Raw genomic sequence first — 20,807 nt, forward strand, 5'->3', positions numbered from 1 at the left:
CGAACCCAGGGGGGGGGTGGAGCCAGAGCTGCTGGCAGCGGCCAATCGTGCCGCGGCGAGGGAGGAGCCCCAAAGGGGGAAAAAAGAAAGTGCGGCGGAAAGTAAGAGGCTCATTGGGGGACGACTGTCCGGATCAGGGTCCCTAGGGCTTTGGCCAGACGCACGGAAAGAAGCGGCGCTGGGCGACTCTGCATCCATCCTCGCCGCTTTCGCTGCGCCCACGGCGTCTGCCAAGAAAGGTGAGTCTCGCGCTGTCCGTGAGGGCTCGGAGGAATCACCCAGCCACCTCATCTCTGGGGAGAAGGATTCTCACAAACCGTCTCGTTCAACCCTCTGTTCCCCTCCAGAGGGCAAACTGAGGCACAGAGCAAGGCAGCAGCTGGGATACATCATACAGCTAGTTAGTGCTGTGGTCAGGACTCCAACCCAACTGTCCAGAGCCCCATCTTTGCTTTGTAGGGATTTAAGTCACGCAGTTGTGGGGTTCCGCACCCCACTTCCAGCCCTTCACGGCATCTCCCCTGGTATACCCCGCCTCGGTTTGTCCGGTTCCTCGGGAGCGCTGCTGCTGTGAGCGGTTAGGAGAGAAGACAGCTGTGTGTCCTAGCCTCCCTCATCGCTCCCAGCCTGGAGCTGTGACAGCCAGTTGAAAGGCTCCTTGCAGCTTCTCTCCCTCCTCCCCTGACCTGCTTTCTCAGAAAGATGCCCCTTCCGAGGGTGTCTGTCAGGCTCCTGGTGGAGTCGGTGAAGAGGTGAGGACGCCCGGGCGCCGGTAACTTCCGATGGTCCTCATTTTTCTCTCAGCCCTGGGAGGAAGCTGAGCTGGGGGTCCTGTGGGGGATAGGATGCCCCTCGATGAAGAACAGCTGGTTTAAAGAGCCATGGCCCCTCTCACTTGTGCGTACTGGGAGGGGGCAAGGAAGCTGAGCTCAAGAGAAACATCGCACACATAAAAGCAAACTTCTGCCATTTAAGAGTCAGTCCCCAACCTTGGTTGTGAAATTGTGAACCACAGCGCCTCTCAAAGCATTTGCCGCTGTGCTCCACAGATCCTCGGGTTAGAAGCCCTGGAGGAGGGCGGACAGTTGCCTCGTTTTGATTCCAGCTCTGCCTCGCATTAGCTGTGTGAACTTGGGCAAGTTATTCAATCTTTCTGACACCGAAGTGTGGGGTTTTGTTGTTGTTGTTTTGTTTGTTTGTTTTTGTTTTTCCCCCAGCCGCAAGATGGAGATTATAATTGTCACGATGTGCCCTTAGGGTACTTAGGAAGATGGCATGGGATCATTCAAAGAACATGTTTAGCTCAGTGCCTGGCCAGGGCACCTGGTCAGGTTGAGATTGATGGCAGCTGTGGTAAATACTGTTCTGTGGTAACACTGGAGACCGTGGGTTTTCAGAAAGGTGATTTCATACTACCTTAGAGTGACTTTTAAAAAAATCTGCAATGTTGTGTTTTTTTCTTCTTTGGAGTTTGAACGGCGAGTGCTCTCTGAACGCTCTCTACGTGTTCCTTCAATCGTGAGTGCTTGACTTGGAATATACCAGTAATGCTTTCAGTCATGCCAGTCTCTACTAGTTTTCAGGCTGACCCTCGGGTCGGTGAAGCTCTGATCTGGGGGATTCTTTATTGGCAAAAAGAGTCTTGAATTTGGTGAGAGAAAGGAAGGCAAGAGAAGTTGGAAGTTTCTTCATGTGACAGACTCATGTAAGCCTTTTATTCCTGTTAAGTCAAACAAGCAACTTTATATTGTTTGTTAGTCTAGGAAAACAGCAACAAAATTACCATGTATGTCTTTTGGATTATTTAGTGATGCTGCTAAATTCCAGACACAAGCTCACCTTATTTAAACACACCCAGACATGCCTTCACTAGTCTTCTTTTTTAAATTTATTATTATATTTTAAAATGAAATAGTGTTCCACCTATATCCCTACCTGCTGGTGACAATTGATTTTATACTGATTGACTTCATACAGTGATTGACTTTTCTCTCGGCTATGCCATAAGTGCCTGAATTGAGCATCCAGCGTTTATAGTTGGCTGCTTCACAGTCCCTTGCATTTGCATGTGGCATTGATGAGTGCATGGGAGGGGGTGTGATCCATATTGAGGGAAGGCAAGAGCTTGGCGGTGCCCCTTTATAGGTACCTCCTGCACCAAGCATTGGCAGAGGTGGGATCACTCGCTTCCGACAGCCTGTTCCGTGTGCATGCATTGTGATGAGCTGGCCAGGATACATCTGAACGAGTGCCTGAGAGACCAGGGACTTGTGGGGGAAAGGAAAATATTCAAAGTAAGGTCAGAACAAGGGGATGGAAGGCAGACTGGAAGCTAATTCCTTTTGTTCCGGTCCTTTAAAATAAAGATACCCAGTTATACCTTTCTTTCTTATCCATGTTATTTGTTACCTAAATCATACATATATCTAACATTTTCGCAATGTGCTCCCTATATATTATCTTCTTTGTTACTTGCAACAGCCCTGAGAGGAGGAAGGACATAGCAGGAATATTAATAGTGGAAGGAGCTCAGGTTTTGTGGTCATATCAAATTTCAGTTCTAATTTCTATGCAGGTAGGTAATACTGAGCAATTTATTTCACCATTTAGAGTGTCTGCTTTATCCAATCCCAAAATGGGAGGAGGAAATAAGCTGACCCCCAAAAGGATTTGTGTAAGGGTTAAATTAAGTGGGATGGTGTAAAGTACATGTAGTGAGTAGGTGCTCATTAAATGATGTCCCTTCTTCGCTGGTCTCAGTTTGTTGAGAAGGAAACTGAAATGAGATTCAGAGAAATGAGGGGTTGGCAAGGGTCACATGGTTATTAAGCTTTAGCGCAGAGAATATGGTTCACACATTTTGATTTCTAGTTGAAGGCTTTTCTTGTCACACCCTGTCGCCTCTTCAGTGAGATATTTAGTAATTTACTGCAGTCGGTAGGTGGACCTTATTTGGCTGGAGATTGCATGGTATCCTTTTTGTCTCAAAGAGGATATTTCCTTGCAAAGGGAATAATCCTTAAACATGCTCTGTTGCTTTTAGCAGGGCCAGCTCTCAAGAGAGGAAGTTTCAAAGCCATGATCTCTAAGGCAGCTTCCTACTCTCCTGTGTTGATGTAATACACCTTCAATTCCTAGGAGGTACAGTACTATGAAGACATAAAGTTCAGAATTATGTCACGCTTTCCTTCCTGTTTTGAGTTGTGTCATCCCTATGTCTTCGTTGTGCTAATTCAAAGGGTCGTAAGAAGATTGAGGAACAGATGTCATGAGTGATGGTAGCACTCCTAGCTTTTTTCACTTCTTTCTCCAATTCTGTGGGTAAAGTTAGAATATAGAGAGCAGCAAGCAGAGGCAGCTTTTGCAGAAAACACCACTGCTTGCTGGTGGCGCTGATCACTGGTCTGGAGTTTTGGTCCTCTCCGTGGAAACGGATGGCTGCAGGCTTATGTAGGAAAATGAACAGATCTGTTTCCCGTCCAGGCAATGGGGCCATTTATCCATTGAGACTCCCTACAGGCCATCGGGTTTCTCTGCTTTGCAGCAAGCAGACAAGCTTGCAAATGCATTTCTGTGAGAAATTCTTTGCTCCTCGCTTTTGGCATTTGGGAGCGTGTTTGCTTTTGCTTAAAGGTAGGCAGTTAGCATCATCTTACCTGGCACTGTTAGAAAAGCAGAATGTGGCTGGAGGAAGCCAGCAGAGGACGCAGGAATTAAAACAAAACAAAACAAAACAAACACACACATACACACACCATCCTCCCCCCAACCCCCCCCCACACACACACACAAAAAAACAGGTTATATTCAACATAACACACAATTTCATTTGTTGCTCAACTTTCTGAGGCTTTTGCTGGTGACACAGATGTAGGATCTGGTGAGTCACTGTCGCCTTGCCCGTGAAATATTAAAGAGAGCCACCTACTGTGCTCTTTGCCCATTTTGGAAGTTGTTCTGTGGGAGAAATAAAAACCCCAAAGAACAGGAAGGCTACAGAACATTTGGTATCTGATATTTTGGGGGATTAATTTAGGTTAGCTACTGTTGCTAAGTTCTTTTTTTTTTCTCCTTTTTTGAAAACGCGAATGCATGGTTTACACTGAGGGGGTTGTTAGTAGACCATCTCCTAGCCTGGCTTTATTCTGACCAGCTCGAGCAGCTGGAGCAGGGTGGAGTCCTGGAGTCTGGCAGGTACCTGAGGCAAGTTATTGTATTGAGTTGAACCTCGGCTTCCTAGCTAGGAAACAGGAACACGGATGCCTACTTAGAAGCTTTAGTTCCTAGGTCAGCACCTTATTCAAAGGAACCATTTAGTAAGCACAACTTCTGTCTTCTGCCACCAACTCATTTAATGTATTAGTCTGTTAAACTCTGTCAATCAAAGTTTAATAGCTACCCTTTACTGAACTCCAGCATGGCTTGTACCAATGTTATATATATATGTCGTCTCATTCATTCTTTGCAATAATCCTATGTGTTTTCTGAGACAGCTCTAGGGCCAGTACCAATGCTGACACTCATCTATGCATTTCAGTTTAGAACTGGGAAAGACCTAAAATTGAGGACTTGCATGAGCACTGACTACCACCACGATGATAGCCACCTTAATGGGTGCCAACTGCCCGCCCCAATCCCTATCCTCCCATTCTGATCCTCTGATTGCCTTACCTGAGATTGAGAAGTAAGTCTCTTTACCTTTGGGCCTAAAATGTGAGGGAGCTGGGCTAGAAGATCTCTAAGGACCTTCTGGTCTGATAAGCTATTTTTCTTTAAGATTCCTTCCAACTCAAATTCTATCACCCTTTCTCTTTGTGAAAGTCAAGGATAAAAGTGGAAAGAAGAATAAAAGGAAATTGTCCTTATTGTTTTACCTCAAGAGATCTATTTTCTGGTCAAAAAGCAGAGGGCAAGGCAAATAACATTCATTGGTGCATGCACTTCTGTCATTTCATTTAAACATAAAAATGACTCTCACACAGGCATGTGGCCTGCCTTTTACAGTTGAAAGAACCGAAGCTCAGACAGGTTTGCAGACTTCCCCAAGGTTATACAATTAGTAAGAATTAGAACCAGTGCGTGCCTGAGCACAAAGCCTTTGGGCCTACTAGACGACATTTACTAGACATTTACACCATTCAATCTGAGGACTTCTCCAGCTAGATTCATAAACGTCTCCTCCTGGATCCTCATATCACACCTCTCTGCTGCTCTTCTCCTCTGCGACATTTCCATTCTCAAACATGCTGCCCAAATTCTTTCTTGGTTCTTCCCAGTCTATGGGACCTGATAACATCTTCTATCTCTATTATGAATTTTTCCCCACTGTGGGCCAGTCATATGTCCCTTTGTGTTCTCCAAGTCCCTGATTGTCACCTAAAACACTCAGGGCACAAGGTATCCTGCCCCATGTCTAGCACAGTGCCTGTACATAACAGGTGCCAGCTGAAGTGGGTGATGGATTTCTACTATGCCAGGTAGGCCCAGCCTTGATTTCTAGTTTTCTCAGATTTTCTCATATCATTATCTCAAAGGCTGTCTCTACAGACTAATAATGTAACTTCAACTTCCTTTAATTTTGTGGTCACAAAATCAGAAAAATGCTAAGGAGTCATAGATTCTAACAAGGTTAGACATCACTGGCTTAATGGTGAAAAAAAAAAAGACATTTCTATCCTAATTATAAAGGGAGTTTTGCAGCAAACTCAGTGAAGGATGACACTGAAGTGTATGCTTGCAGGTATTGACAGCAAGACCAGTGTCAAGTGTCATAAATAAATTACCTGAGGGAAAGTAGGAAGTTTTCAGGGAAGTAGGAAGGTGCAATGAGCTTCGATCTCAAGATTTCTAAAAGCAGTGAAGAATTCACACCAGTCCAGCTATTATTGGATATAACTGGACATAAGAACAATGACCTTTTATGTCTAGTTTATATCCAGGAGATGCCTGTGGTTTCTACCTGTCTGGCAGGTAAGTTCTTATAATTACACTGGCTTCTTTCTTTCTCAATTAATGCTAAAGGCAACAGACAAGAGGGACAGTTATTTTATAAATTTTGATACCTGAACATGTTCTTTTCCTAGATAACCCAGTTTCATAAGCAAGTTGTGGTTACATGCCATGGTAACTTAAAATTATGGCTGTGTAACATCCTGAGCTTTGGTATCAGAGTACACCTCCCTGGTTTGAGTTTGGACAAGTTGCTTGGTCTAGGTCTGCTTCATTTTCACCATCTGTGAAAAGGGGATAATGAAACCATTTTATCATGCTTTTGGTAGGTGTCGATCAAATGCCACAACCTTGTTAAGAGCCTGGTGCAGGGGATTTTAACGTTCATTATGATCAACAGCTGCAGTGATATTCGGCTACATGCCCGAATCATACTGGATTGGAAAGTGGGAGACCTAGATTCATATAATAAGTTTTTAATTTTTATTCATATAATAGTGTAGGCCCTAAAATTTCTTGTTCACACACACACACACACACACACACACACACACACACACACACACACACTTACAATGACTCGGGTAATCAAGGCAAATGTTGCCAACAGCATTTTACATCCTGAGTCTGAGAGGCTAAGTATTTTCTGGGGTCACATAGCCAGTAAATAATGGAGCTGGGACTTGGACCCTAGCTTCCTAACTTCGAGGTTATGTTTTTTGTCCCCTTTAAACCATTCAGTCTATCAGCCCTGGTACTGGGCTAGTTGTTTTCATTCTCTGAGTCCTTTTTCTTACCTCTAACATGAGGAATTCGGACAAGGTGCTCTCTAAGTACAGTGTTCTAAGAATTTGTGCCTGCAGAGTAATGATTTAGGAGATGCCACGAAGAGCTAAGTGAAAAGCTAGCTCTTGTCTGTTGCCTTTAGCTATACTCTTCCTGCCAGAGCGGCATCTGCTTGGTATAGCATGGGGACATAAGTCCCAGATAGCCAGCAACCGCCTTGGCCTCAGGGAGAATCACAACTGAGCACTGCACTAGGAGTCAGGTCCACAGACACCTTTTATGTCCTTAAGATGTGATTCGGCCACATTCCCATGACCTGCCAACTGTGTGCCCCTTAGGCTCCAGGTTTGGGGGTGTGGAGAGAAAATAGGTGGCTGGATGAGGCACACTGACATTTACTGCTTGGGAAGTGAAAAGAGAGCCTTTTTATATAAAGCAAGCTCTGTATCGCCATAATCTTCTACAAAGAAATAAAGGGATAGAATATTTGGCTTTCATTTCGATTTTAGCATTATGAGTGCATCTTTTCTGTTTTGTTTTTGAGCTAATTTAGTGCCCATGGAAGAAGCTTAGCTCTTGTTGAAATAAATATAGGAGTCCTTTTAACTTACAGAAATGATGGATATTTGAGAGTGGTAATACACACTAAATAGCACTTTTCTGGAAAATTAGACTTCAGCTTTTCACTTTCATAGAGAGATAATGGTGAGGGTTAGAGACTGAATGGATAGAGTGGGTAGGAAAAAGGTGGCTGGCTTTGAAGTCAGAGTAGGTTTGAATCCTAGATAAGGCTTGCTTAGCTGGTCCAGACTTATCTATATCTGTCTATATCTATTGATTATCTGTCTATTCATTTGAAAGGTTAAAGTAAGATAAAATGTATTAAGTCCATAGCACTTAACACATGCTACCTAAAAGGCACACACTTCTTCATTTAGCACTTCTTTTGACCCCAAAGACACCCATTTGATGCAAATCAGATGGAGAGGGGGAATATATTGAGTAGATGCCTTAGCTGGTCTAAAGAAATCTGTCCCAGTTTGGCAAACACTGTGGGTGGTAAAGGATAGGGAGTCAATGCGATATTTATATTAAAACATCAGGAAAGCTTTCCAGTGGAGGAGGAATTAGACCAGTGATAACATTCTGGTGCATGAACCACCTGCATCTGAATCATCTGGAGAGTGGTTAAAGAAACAGGTATCTGGGATCTCTGCACTGAACTCTGAGAATCTCTGAATTAGGATTTTCTAACCTGAGAGGTAGTATATAAGGTAAGGGAGTGTTTTTATATAGGTTCAAATTCTGGCTCCATCTGTGTAATCCTGGGCAAGTTATTTAACTTCTCTGTATAAAATGAGATAACTTATTGGGTTGTTGTGAGAACTAAGTTAGTTAATACATATGAAATGCCCAGGCAGTGATTGGCACAAGTAGCAACATGTTATTTCACTCCATGCACAAACCAGTCTTTAAAATGCCTTTCAAGGCCTCCTCTGGTGTATTGTTTCCTCTCTGTGTCAATCAGCCTCGTAAGGGCCTGGCTAACTCCTACATCTCCTGGAAGCCTTTGCTCAATGTGTTCAGTGCAGACTGCTTTGATTGCTCTGTACAAAATTGTCCCGCATCCTGCTTCCCATCTCCACCCCTGCCATTCCTGACCTCCCTCCCCTGCTCTACTTTTTCTTTTGCCATAGCAGTTGCCACCTTAATAGCTTCCACATACTAATTAATTAATTTCTGTAGCCTGTCGATTGTTTATTGCTTACTCCATCCTGTTAGATTACAGTGGTTCTCAACCTTGGCTGCACGTTAGAATCACCTGGGAATCTTTTTAAAAAGATTGCAGCCAAGGTTGAGAACCACTGTGCTAGAATGTAAAATCCACTTGTGCAGGGACCTTTGTTTTGCTCACTACTGTATCCCAGGTGCTTAAAATAGAGCCTATTGAATAGCAGTTGCCTAAATCATGAGTAAATGAGGAATAAATAAATTTATAGATATGAGTATTATATATTCACAAGGAGTAGAATAGAGTAGATAAAATTGGACAAGAAAACAAATTATATATATATATGAAATAAAACTATGTTTTGTACACATATATACTTATACACACATATATACATACATGTGCATATGTATTTAGAATTTTGAATATATATTTAGAATATTGAACTAAAAGTGTGTGTGTGCATGTGTGTGTTGAAGTGAGTCCTTGCTATTAGCATTACTATAAGGATAGTTTGGGAGAGAGAACACAAGAAAAATATGAATAACAGACAACAAACAAGTAAACAAAAGGATTACAAGTGATTTCAGGATAAGAAATAAGGTACTGAGACTAAAACAGTAATGAGAACAACATTGGAAGGAGGAACCACATTTTTAAACAGGGGAGTCAGGGGTGGCACCTCTGGGCAGGTGACATTTGAACTAAGGAAAAAGCCTGAGAAGGAACCAGAATAGGTCTGGGGTCAGGGCTGAGGTGGCTGGAGCAAGGTAAGAGGGGGAGAAGGGCTGGAAATAAGGTCCTGAGGCAAACAGGGCCTAGAGCAGTCTGGTCTTGCTGGCCATGGTTAAGGAGTTGGGATTTTATGCAAAAAGCAGCAGGAAGTCTCTGAAAGGACTAAAGCAGGATGGTGAGTAGGTTTGACATATTTGGAGCTAAACAGAGAGAGAAGAAAAATAGAATTTATTTATAAGATGTGATAAACTACTCTGATATCATATAGGCTCCTAAGAATAGTCAAGGAAGACAATTTGGTTTCATTTATGTGTCATTCATAGTCTTTCTTTCCAAGTAGACTGTCTTGAAAAATACTAAAATAGGTAAAACCAGATTATTTTGCCTTTTTAAAAATGATATCATTCTTATTTCCAAATGTACTAAGTAATGGATGGAAATGTATACAATCACTATTGCTCATTTCAGTTCAGCTGGAAATTCTACAGCTCTAGTGTAGGAGTTTTATATAATCAGTCCCCCAAAATATTGGACCTAAAGCTATTTCCTTGTAAGATTTGTAGGCACCAGTTTTTGAAATCCACTGCACTAAATAATGAGCGTGTAAAATGCAAATGTAATTTTACATAAGATCAATTTCTTCTTCCTGGCTCTACCAGTCTAATTGGCTCCTAACTCTTCAAGAAGCAGAACTCCTTGCCCAGCCAGTGTTGCTCAGTGGTTGAGCATCCACCCAAACACCAAGAGATCGTAGGTTTGAGTCCCAGTCAGGGCACATGCCAGGTTGTGGACTTCATCCCAAGTAGGGGCGAGCAGGAGGCTGCTGATCGATGTTCCTCTCTCATCGACGTTTCTATCTCTCCCTCCCTCACCCTTCCTCTCTTTCTCAAATCAATACAAACATATTTTTTTTAACAAAGTAGAACTCCTCCATGAAGTCTTTACTGACATTAGCATATGTAGTCTCATACATACCTCTTAATATGAGCTAAAAATAGTTTGATAATGTTGGCCAGGAAACCTTCAAGTGCTTTACAAATATTAGCTTATTGAAACCTCAGAGTAACTTTATTAGGCAGAGGGACTCAACATTTATAATCAACATTTTTCAAAAGAGAAAACTGAGGCCCAAGGTCATAGAGTTAGTCATTGGTAGAGTTAGCATTTGAACTTTGGCAATTTAAACCAATGAATATTTTATTCAGGTCTATTTGTCTCCCTTTATGATGCCTCATACGGAAGAATAGTTTAATAAATGCACTGAATCAGTGAATGAATGTATGGCCTATTTCAAATTGTATCATTTCATGAGCATATGGTGGTAAAAATGTGGGTTTTAAATTGAGGCAACCTGGGCAGGTAATGCTATTACTAGTATTACCTCTGTGCTATGGTAAAATTACTCAACATCTCTAGACTTGTTTCTTTATCTGTATTGTTGGCACAAGGCTAAAACTGATGTTAGGATTAAATATATACGTATAGTGCTTAACACAGTGCCTGCAACATAATTAGTGCGCAGTCCGTTGAGCTGTTTTTTAAAATAAAATAACCTCCCCAAATAGGCTTACACTTACATACGCGGGCAGTTTTCCAGTTGTGATGTTAATTTGTTCCAGGATCCATTTTGGCACCTTGCCTTCAGCAGGGCACTCCTGCAGGCTGAAGGGCAGGTCCTGTGGAACCCACCTGGGAGCAAAGGTGCTGGAGGACAGCCCCGTCTCTCCTCGGACGTACCTGCAGGCAGCCTGCCAACGCTGCCCATCCTTCTTCCAGTCTGCCTGGCCTGCTGGAAAGTTATTTTGCAGTCCAGCAACGACCACAGAACATTCTGAGTGACAAGGGAAAAACAACAGAGGACTCACATTTCCCCTGGATAACACTTAATACGGCTGCTTTACAGAGCTTGCTGGACGTCTAGGACCTCTTGCTAATCGTAATCACTAATAATGATCCAGTTTTCATGTGTTCCAGGGGCTGGGTTGAGTGCTTTAAGTTCATGGTCTCATTCAATCATTATTGCAACCTTATGTGAATTTTAAATTTTAGTTGTAAACTAAAAATTGAAGAGTACCATAGTTGCCTCCATGTGTGTATTGGGGGATTCTGATGAGAAGAATCAACTATTTCTTAGCAGTGTTTTGCCTCATTTTTCTTCCACAGCAAGTGGTGCAGGGTTGCGACACCTTTGGAGGCTCCAGGGAACTTCCCTGCAGTGATGGGATGTTAGGCAGGGAAATAAGATAAAGGTTGTGTGGAGAAGGCAAGAAACGTCACTCTAATGTTTATTTTACCCTAGAAGAAGCTAGTAACAATGAACTGAGTCCAATTTGTTGGCTGCATGTGTTTGCTTCTTTGTAAGAAACTAATATTGTGTCAATTTGCAATGCCCTTCTTCTTCTTTTTCTTCTTTTTTTCTTTTCTTTATGGGGTATTTAAAAGGTTTAACTTTGATCCTCCCACATCTCCCAAGTTTGATGATTTATTTCCTTTGAAGAAAGATGTATGCAATACACACACACACACACACACACACAAACCGTGACTGAATTATATGGCTAATACCCACTGCATATTTGTTGGATACATACATGACAAATATTTTTAAAATCTCTTTTTTTTGTCTGAGAATCGGAGCTGCTGTGAGATTTTTTTAAATGGTAAATTTCAATATGTAACTTTCTTTTAAAATTTTTGTTTTAAAAATAATTTAAGAAGGAAATTATTCTAAAATATGTGGTATTGATCTTGGTGATTCAGGACAGCTTATTGGAATAAATTGTAATTCCTTTAGAATTGATTGAGGTGAGATCCTTTACACATACAGGGTGTCCCTCAAAAATGAAAACACACTTTAATAACTGGTAGCTCAATTTTGAAAATGAAATGTATTTTAATAATTATTCAAAGTATAAGTATACATATTTTGGGGCCTCCCTATACTAAATGGTCCCTGACTGGTATACTTTTAAATTTGTGTAATCTGATTTTCATAAATTTCCTGCCCTTTCTCTTTCATTGTCTGCTTTTTCTTCTGCATGTCTTGCTCTAGCAATTTTCTCTCCATTCCCTATTCAATTAGCTGTTTCTGCTTTACTATTGACTAGGGAGTTGGCTAACAAGTTTGGTTAGAACTGTCTGTATGACAAGAATAAACAGTGTTGCATTTGGACTCGATTGTCTCTTGTCTAAGGGAAGGGAATGGGAAGGTAAAGTGACTATAAAAATAGTCTGCTATAAGTGAGGCTATACCACACGTACGTATACAGTGGCCCTGGGTTTCAGTTACCTGTGTTATTCAAAAGGTAGTAGTGGCATGGACAGTTTACTTACTCTTTTGGACAATAAACATTTTCTGAAAACCTCCTGTAGGCAAGATGCTGGCAAGTTTTGGAGATTAACACATAGTCATATAAACACAGCCCCTGAAGGATCAGAATTTATAAATCCTTATGAAAAAAAGATATGGACAAAAGTTTATATTACAACTTGTGTCATATTTAGAGCAGGGTGAGAGTATATGGCCAGTAAAAGATATATAGTAAAGCATTCTGATGTTTCAAAGGAAAACTCTGTGTCACTCAGGAAGGGGTTCATGAGGAAGTGGTATTTAAAATGAGTCTTGAAGTGATGGTAGGTTTTAGACAGAGATCAGGGAGGAGGAGTGGAGAATGAGTTATGGTCAGACCAGAGGAGCAGAAATAAAATGGATTAATGTTATGGAATATGGAATTTATCATAGGAATTAGATCTCCAAATGTGGGAGAAGCTTTGGGGGCAATTAAAGCCCCCAAAAGGGATAGTTGGGAAATCAGATAAAAGTTACTAACCAAGGACCCTGACAGGAGCTGGTAAAGAAGTCTGGGGGAGGCTGTTGCTCTGTCTGTGGCAGGCAGACAGTAAGCAAGAAAAGCTGGATGTGAAGTAGAAGAGAGTAATCTGGAACCCAAGAGGACAAACTGAAACCCTGAACTGTCTCTCATGTAGTTAACCCCTGATCTGTGGTACCTGGCCGAAAGCTGGTGCACGTAGCCAGGGAGCTTCACACCTGCCTGGCCTTGGACTTAGAGAAGTTGAAGGGAGATGAAGGAGTGTGAGTGTGACTGCTGCCCCCATCTAGGAGGTGAGCCTCCAGGTCAGCAATAATGTGTGTGAGAACTAGAAGGACCTTCCTAAAGCATTGGTTACCACTTTGCTTATCCCATCCATCTCTTAGGTAGATTTCCCTGGGGGAAACCCAAACAAGGAACCATACCAGAAAGGGGATTCTGGAAAACATAATCCCAGTTTAAGTGGACACAGTTAAAAACCACGGGTGAAACCTCAACTATAGGAAACAGGGTGAAAACATAAATTGAAGGAGGGAAAGCCAGTTGAATTGGGAGATGGTATATGCTCAATGGGGTCACTGAAGGTCAGGCTTTCAAAAAGTGAGCTGAGGCTGTATTGTTGAGGTTCTTAAATGCCCTGTTGAGGAATTTGCATTTAATCCTATAAGGCAAGGCACAGAGTATTCTTAAGCAAGAGAGTTTTAGACAGGATGCCCTGTTTTAGATAGTTCTGGCATTGGAAGTCATAACATTGGAACTCAGAAAGGGGATAGGTGGGGCAATTAATCATGATTCTGTTGTAATAATCCAGGTAATAAAATTTGCATCCCAGAGCTCTCTTCTGCTTCCACCAAAGGAGGTGGCTCAGAGTCATCATAAAAGGTTGTTCAGGATTAACCTGGGAATGAAGAGTCTTTGGTGTGCAATGCAAGCCGAAGTGATTTGATCTATGGCTAATATTGTCAACTATAATGTCACTAGAGGCCCGGTGCATGAAATTCATGCATAGGTAGGGTCCCTACGCCTGGCCAGCAATCAGGGCCCATCTGTGGGGTGACCGGAGAGGCAGTTGAGGGGCCCCTGCTGGCATCTTCCTTGGCTGGCCTGGGGCCTGCCGGCTGGGGGCAGCTCCTGCATTGAGCATCTGCACCCTGGTGGTCTCAGTGAACGTCATAGTGACTGGTCATTCCGCCATTCTGCTCTATTTGCATATTAGTCTTTTATTATATAGGACTAGAGGTCTGGTGCACGAAATTAGGGAGGGACCACAGGAGGGCTCCAGGGCATGTCTAGCCCATCTCACTCAGTCCCCATCAGCCAGACCCCAGAAGCAAACTAACTTATTGGTCAGAGCATCTGCCCCGTGGTGGTCAGTGCATGTCATAGTGAGTAGTTGAGCAGCCTTAGCGCATCATTAGCATATTACACTTTGATTGGTTGTTTGGTTGTTCTGCTGTTTGGTCTATTTGCATATTACCCTTTAATTATATAGGACTAGAGGCCTGATGCATGAAAATTCATGCAAGAATAGGCCTTCCTTCCTCCAGCTGCCAGCACTGGCTTCCCTCCAACCCCCTGGGACCCAAGCTTCCCTCCTCCAGCCACTGACAGGCACCTGGGACCCGGGCTACTTTCCTCCTCTGGCCAGCCACAGTACCAGGATATTGGCTGGCTTCCCTTGGGCTGCCCACAGGCACCCAGGAACTGGGCTGGCTTCCCTCCGGCCCCAGCTTTGTCAGGAAGGATGTCCAGAATGACGCCTGGAAGACGTCTGGTCTAATTAGCACATTACCCTTTTATTATTATAGACAAGAGGCCCAGTGCACAAAATTCTTGCACGGGGGGAGGGTCCTTCAGGCTGGCCTGCACCCTCTTGCAATCTGGGACCCCCTCGGGGGATGTTCGACTGTGTCGAAAATCTCACAATCAGGGACCACTGGCTCCTAACCCCTTGCCGGCCTGCCTGCTTGCCCCTAACCACTCTGCTTGCTTGCCTGATCACCCCTAACCACTCTGCCTGCCTGACTGATCAGCCCTAACTGCTCGCCTGCCTGCTTGATCACCCCTTACCACCTCTGCCTCTGCCCCCGTCTCTGTGGCTTCCTCTGGAAGGACATCCAGAATGACTTCTGGAAGGTCGTTCAGCTGTCCGGCCTAATTAGCATATTATACTTTTATTATTATAGAGGATTATGGCATATCTAGATAACTGTTCTTTAAAATTCCCTGATGATTCTGCCTCCACTATAGGAAGAGCAAGAGAGGGTATATATGTAATTGGAACATCAACTGTAATGAAATTGGCTTATGCAACCATATAGGTATCATTTTGAGAGGAAGATGTTTTACAAATAAATATGACTTATTTCACTTAGCAACATAATGGCTTTTGGCTTTACTGAATGGTAATAGTAGTCCCTTATGTCTGTCCAATTTGCACACTACTTACATGTCCATTATCTCATTTGATTTGACAATGACTCTGCAAGGTGAGTTTGGTTTGAATTTGTGTAAGTGAGAAAACTGAAGCACTTGGCCCTTGATGATTCAAGAGCACTCACTGCAGTTCCATAGATTCGATGGACACCTTCCTAATGTTTGTCCCTCCATTTCACTGTATGCATCATTGCCTGATAATCTTCTTGGGACACGTAACTGGTTATGCTGTGTCCTGTTCTCAGTCTGTGCTTAGATTTTTGGGCTTCATTACCTTTAAGATCTCTTTCCACCCAGAAAGCAGAGGCCTCATAACCCAGGTGTTATATAGTTGCCTGATTTCTCACCTCCTTGCCGGATTTTTTACTGCCTTTCATTGAAAGACAGGGTAAAGAGGAAAACCTTCAAAATAGCATACCTGAGCAGGTATCTTAACATCCCCAGGAGAGTCGCACATCTTTGAACTCGGTCATTCCATAAGTCTTCTCTGTCAGCGCTTTCAAGCAAGTGCTCCTCGATGTTTAAAAAACACATCTCTGGCTCCTCACCTGTCAAAACACAGCAGAACTCATTCACTTGTCGTGACTTATTTAAAACACACACTTACACTGGGTGCTATATCACCTCTGAGTTCAGCAGCCAACAAGTGAACGCAAATGCCTTATCCTTCCTTCATCCAGAGCACCCGTGCAGTTTGATTTTTAAGAGGGACAATTTGAGAGTGAGTTGTTAACAGGGAATTTTTTGCATTCCTTATAGTTCTAGGGGCCTCATATAGAGTATATAAATATATTTTGTGACATATTATGCATTTCAGTTCTTTATTATATGTTTTGAATCTTTATTTGCTATTTTTTATATCACTTCATAACATTATTATGACACATACTAGTACATGGGCATCTTGTAACAGATGTTTAGTTACTACACTAATCTGTCTGATAGTTCCCAGAAACCAGCTTAGGTGAGCTAATGCACTAGTCATTAGAGTTTATGGTTCTCTTATTACTTCCTTTTTTAGCTATTTTCTCCTGTTGTAAAGGCATCTTTGTTTCAATTATTAACAATTAGTGATTTCTTCATCAGTAATTAAACTGTCTTTTTGTTCTTTTGTTTTTCTCTTTCATGGATGCTATGTTCTTTGGAAGTTTGTTTAGACCAAGTTAATGGCCTTTTAGGCTTCCTCCACGTGAATAGGAGGTCACTTTTTGAATAATAAGAATTATATGTCACAGGGGGGCATCAGGATTTTAGAGATGCTTAGGTGGGGCATAGCCGAAAAAAGGTTGGGAACCACTGCCCTAGAGGGATCCCTATGGCCTGTCAGACTGGGGTGACAACCTCAGGGGCTGTGTGTTGGGGCCTCTGGGATTGTTGCAGTTATTGATATAGAGCAGTGGTTCTCAACCTTCCTAATGCCGCGACCCTTTAATACAGTTCCTCATGTTGTGGTGACCCCCAATTTCATTGTTACAAATTGAACATAATTAAAGCATAGTGATTAATCATAAAAACAATATGTAATTATATATGTGTTTTCCAATGGTCTTAGGCAACACCTGTGAAAGGGTCATTCGACCCCCAAAGGGGTCATGACCCACAGGTTGAGAACCACTGATGTAGAGCCATGGCTCAGGAGGAGCAAGAGAACTCAAGTTTTTCCAGCTGCCAGTGAGCAGAGTCCCCAGTTCTCTGGGACTAGTAGATAGTTAGGGTTAAAAGGCTAAACCGGACTTGGCAAAGAAGCCCGAGAGGGATGTGCCTAGCTTAGAGCCAGCCCAACCTGTCTGCCACTGGCCTTAGGAGTACAAGTGCAAGCACATTTCACTGTAGTATGCTGCCTCTCCTGCTGGCTCTCTCACGTGAGAACTGGCCTCGTTTCTCCCTGCCGGATTTATGGGTTTCCTGCTTCCTTGAATTTGTATGCAGGGAAAAGCTGGGAGAATCACAGGCTAGCCTTCTAGTAATAAAACAATAACAAATTTTAGTGCTAACTATGTGTCAGACCCTTTATTAAATTATTTCCTGTAGTCCTCATACCCAGTTCTAGGAGATGCTTGACGAACCCATCCACCAATAAGGACACCGAGTCTCAGCTTGGTTAAGAAGCTTGCGCAGCTACGGAGGATTTAAGCCCTGGCCTGCGTGACTCAAAAGCCAGGCTGAAACCTCATGCTTTGCTTCTGTCCAACCTGCTGACATGTACATGGGCATCTTGTAAAGTTACTACACTGATCTGTCTGACAGTTCTCAGAAACCAGCGTGGGTGAGGCAGCGCACCAGTCATTGGAGTTTCTGGTCTCTTATTACTTCCTTTTCTCTTTGTTCAGCTACTTTCTCTTATTTTGAAGGCATTTTTACTTCCTCAGCATGCTTTTCTGACTTTAAGGCTTGGATAGGTGAGTAGGGGAAAAAGTGCTTTTCAAAATTTCTAAGCTCCCATTTTCAAAACTGAGACCTGTGGAGCCACGGAAATGCCACGTTCAGATTCCCAAAAGTTTCCTTAGAAGCAAGAGGCACTTTCCTGACCTGGCACCAGAGACCTCAACCAGGACAAACAGGTAAAGATTCCAGGGGCTGAGAGTCCAGCTCAACATAACGAGATACTCATTACAGTCCAGGTCATATGAAAACTACGTTGGTAATCAGAGTTCAACATCACTAAAGATATTTAAAGAGGGCCTAGATATTCACTTGGCAAAGATGTTACAGGCAGATTTGAACATTGGAAAAAGAAGTTTGAATATAAATGACATTTGAGGGTCTTTCCGGTCTTGGGATTCTGTCATGAATTCACTTAGAAAGTTCATATTGGGAATAAAGGTTTCTCCTTGTTATAATTAACACCAACGAGTGATGTCGCCTCCTCCCTCCCCCCGCCGTGCTTCCCCTGTCTGAACAACCACTCGATTTAATAAGGGACCTTAGGACAAGGAAGGATGTGGTTCCGTCCCTCTTGGCAGTGCTCTGTGTCAGAATGGGAGACTTGTGCTGGGCCTGGCACGGATCCGTTGGGCCATCTTACCAGCCCAGTTGTGTCTGTGACCAGAGCACGTGGGAGGTACACATCTGTGGAGAAAAACCTCCCACTGGCTGCTAGCTCTGGATTTTTTTTTTTTTCAATCCTGCCCAGGGCAGACCTCTTGGAGGAATGAAGACACACCCTAGGACAAGTTCGAGTTGGACCAGACAAGCATCACCTGGAAAATGTTCCCTCTGCAGTTGGCAGCGTGTGAGAAGAGGTCTTTGAGAGCAGTTTCTTCTTGCCGTTTCAAAGGAGAGCTGCGTGCAAGCCAGGGCATCAGGAATGCAAAGCTCCTTTTTTTTTTTTTTTTTTTTTTTTATTTTTTTTTTTTTTACTCCCTATTTTCTTTTTCCATTTTAAATTGGCTTACTACTAATCTGAAAGCCTTGCTGTTCAAAAATGATAATCCTTTAATTTAATGTCAGAGTTGAGACAATTCCTCAGTCCTTGAAGGAGCCAGTATTACAATGACAGAAAGTGTTCAACAGTTGATTAGCAGCTTTGATTTGAAAGAATAAAAAGAGAGATACCCCAACTGGCAGCCAGGCATGCTGGCCCATGCTGCAACTAAAAATGGACAACTCTTTTCAATTAAATACAGTGATTTTTTCCCCGTTCAGGACTTACAAAGGCTTTACCAATCTCCAACCTGCTTAAATATATATGTATTTCAATAGAATGTGGTAGCTAAGTATGATTTGCTGAAATCTATCATGTTTGGATATGTTAAACTGTGAAGTCTTCTCTTTTACAAGGAAGCTTGGGGAACTCACAGCCATCTGAGGTCAGATAAACCCACTGTCTCCAGCAAATAAACATGATAAAAACTTCATACCTACAAGAACTCCTTAGGGATCTGCTTTCACACTGCCTGGAGGTAGTTTGGCCAAGATTTTCCATGTACACCGTACATCTTCACAAAGCAATGGGAAAAGAACAGCAGCTGCGCCCTGAGCAGCCTGCTCATTGCTCCTGGGCCCAAGTAGCTGTCTGTTGTTGACACAGGGTCATTGCCTGTTTAGACATGACTCTTTCCTGGGGTATAGGGTAAATGCTGTGTTACTTTAAGGAGACAGTTATATTTTCTAGTAGTTTTTCAGAGATGGGAGGCAGCATAGGTCCCTTAGAGAAAGGCTTGAACTGGGAATCAAAAGTGTTTCACGTTTTCACAAGTGAGCTATTAACCCACAAAAGTCCCCTCTCCTTCCTGGGCTCCTATTTCCCAAGTAACATTATTTGATTTCCAAGTCCCTTTCTGATTTTCTAGAGGTTGTCTTGATAAGAAGATAGATAGAGGGGAGAGAATTGAAAACCAGCCAAGTGGAGGAAAGAGTTTGGGAAAATAAGTTATCTTTTTTTAAAAAAATTTATTATTGAGAGTATTACAGATGCTCCCCATTTTTCCCCCCATTGCCTCTCTCCACCAGGTTCCCTCCCCACACCAAACCTTCATCACCTTATTGTCTGTGTCCCATAGGTAATGCATATATGCATATAAGTTCTTTGGCTAATCTCTTCGCACCCGCTTACCCCTTCCCTCTGAGGTAGAAGTCAGAAATGCCTTGTTACAATAAGTCTTTGTGGCAAACATATGAAACTTTGTCTGTGTTGCATACCATAGGGTAGTATTTGGATTTCCCCTATGTGCCTCATTTCTGTTTGCTAAGATCTGACTAGAACCATGAATCATGGCCAGGAAGAAGCATACTGGTAAAGATCATCAGGTTCAATTCACTCATTTTCCCCATAATGTCCCTAAGGCACTTGTTCAGAGTCCCCCAGTCCCCTCAGTCCCCCAGCCTCCCAGGGCTGGCCCGAGGTGCAGGAAAACCTTGGATAGTGGCTGCCCAGCCACCCAGGGCCACCTGAGGCTCAGGTAACCAGGGCCAGCAGAGGCTTGTGCTGTCAGCAGTGGCAGCAGCAGAGGTGCGATGGAGGCATCACCTTTCCCTGATAGCTGGGTCGCCTCCCACCCCTGAGGGCTCTTGGACTGTGAGAGGGGGAAGGCCGGACTGAGGGACGCCCCCCTCCAGTGCATGAATTTTCATGCACCGGGCCTCTAGTGTGTGTATCTATCTATCTATCTATCTATCTATCTATCTAGGGAGCCGGTATAGGGTTAAGCCTCAGACTGACCTGTTGGCAAAGTCACAAACAGGTCAGACAAGTCTTAAACAAACCAATCCAAGAGGTGGCTGCTGATTTACACGCGTTATTTAAAAAATAAAAAAGGGGGAATTTGCCGGAAGCTGGTCCATCCTTGCTGCTTGACACAGTCGTAGTAGGGAAGAAACATCTGCACAGCATATGTTTC

General features: G+C 43.0%; 1 long non-coding RNA gene across 1 annotated transcript in view; it reads left to right on the top strand.

Annotated features, from left to right (window-relative positions):
* Window positions 1-6: 6 nt before the first annotated feature.
* The window catches only part of LOC107183418, a 52,630-nt gene continuing 31,829 nt past the window's right edge, over window positions 7-20,807 (top strand). The window contains exon 1 of the long non-coding RNA XR_001514212.1: window positions 7-239. This is a non-coding gene — a long non-coding RNA (uncharacterized LOC107183418). The remainder of the gene's footprint in view (window positions 240-20,807) is intronic.

This window comes from Myotis davidii, unplaced genomic scaffold (genome assembly GCF_000327345.1).
Source record: "Myotis davidii unplaced genomic scaffold, ASM32734v1 scaffold41, whole genome shotgun sequence".
Taxonomy (NCBI): Eukaryota; Metazoa; Chordata; class Mammalia; order Chiroptera; family Vespertilionidae; genus Myotis; species Myotis davidii.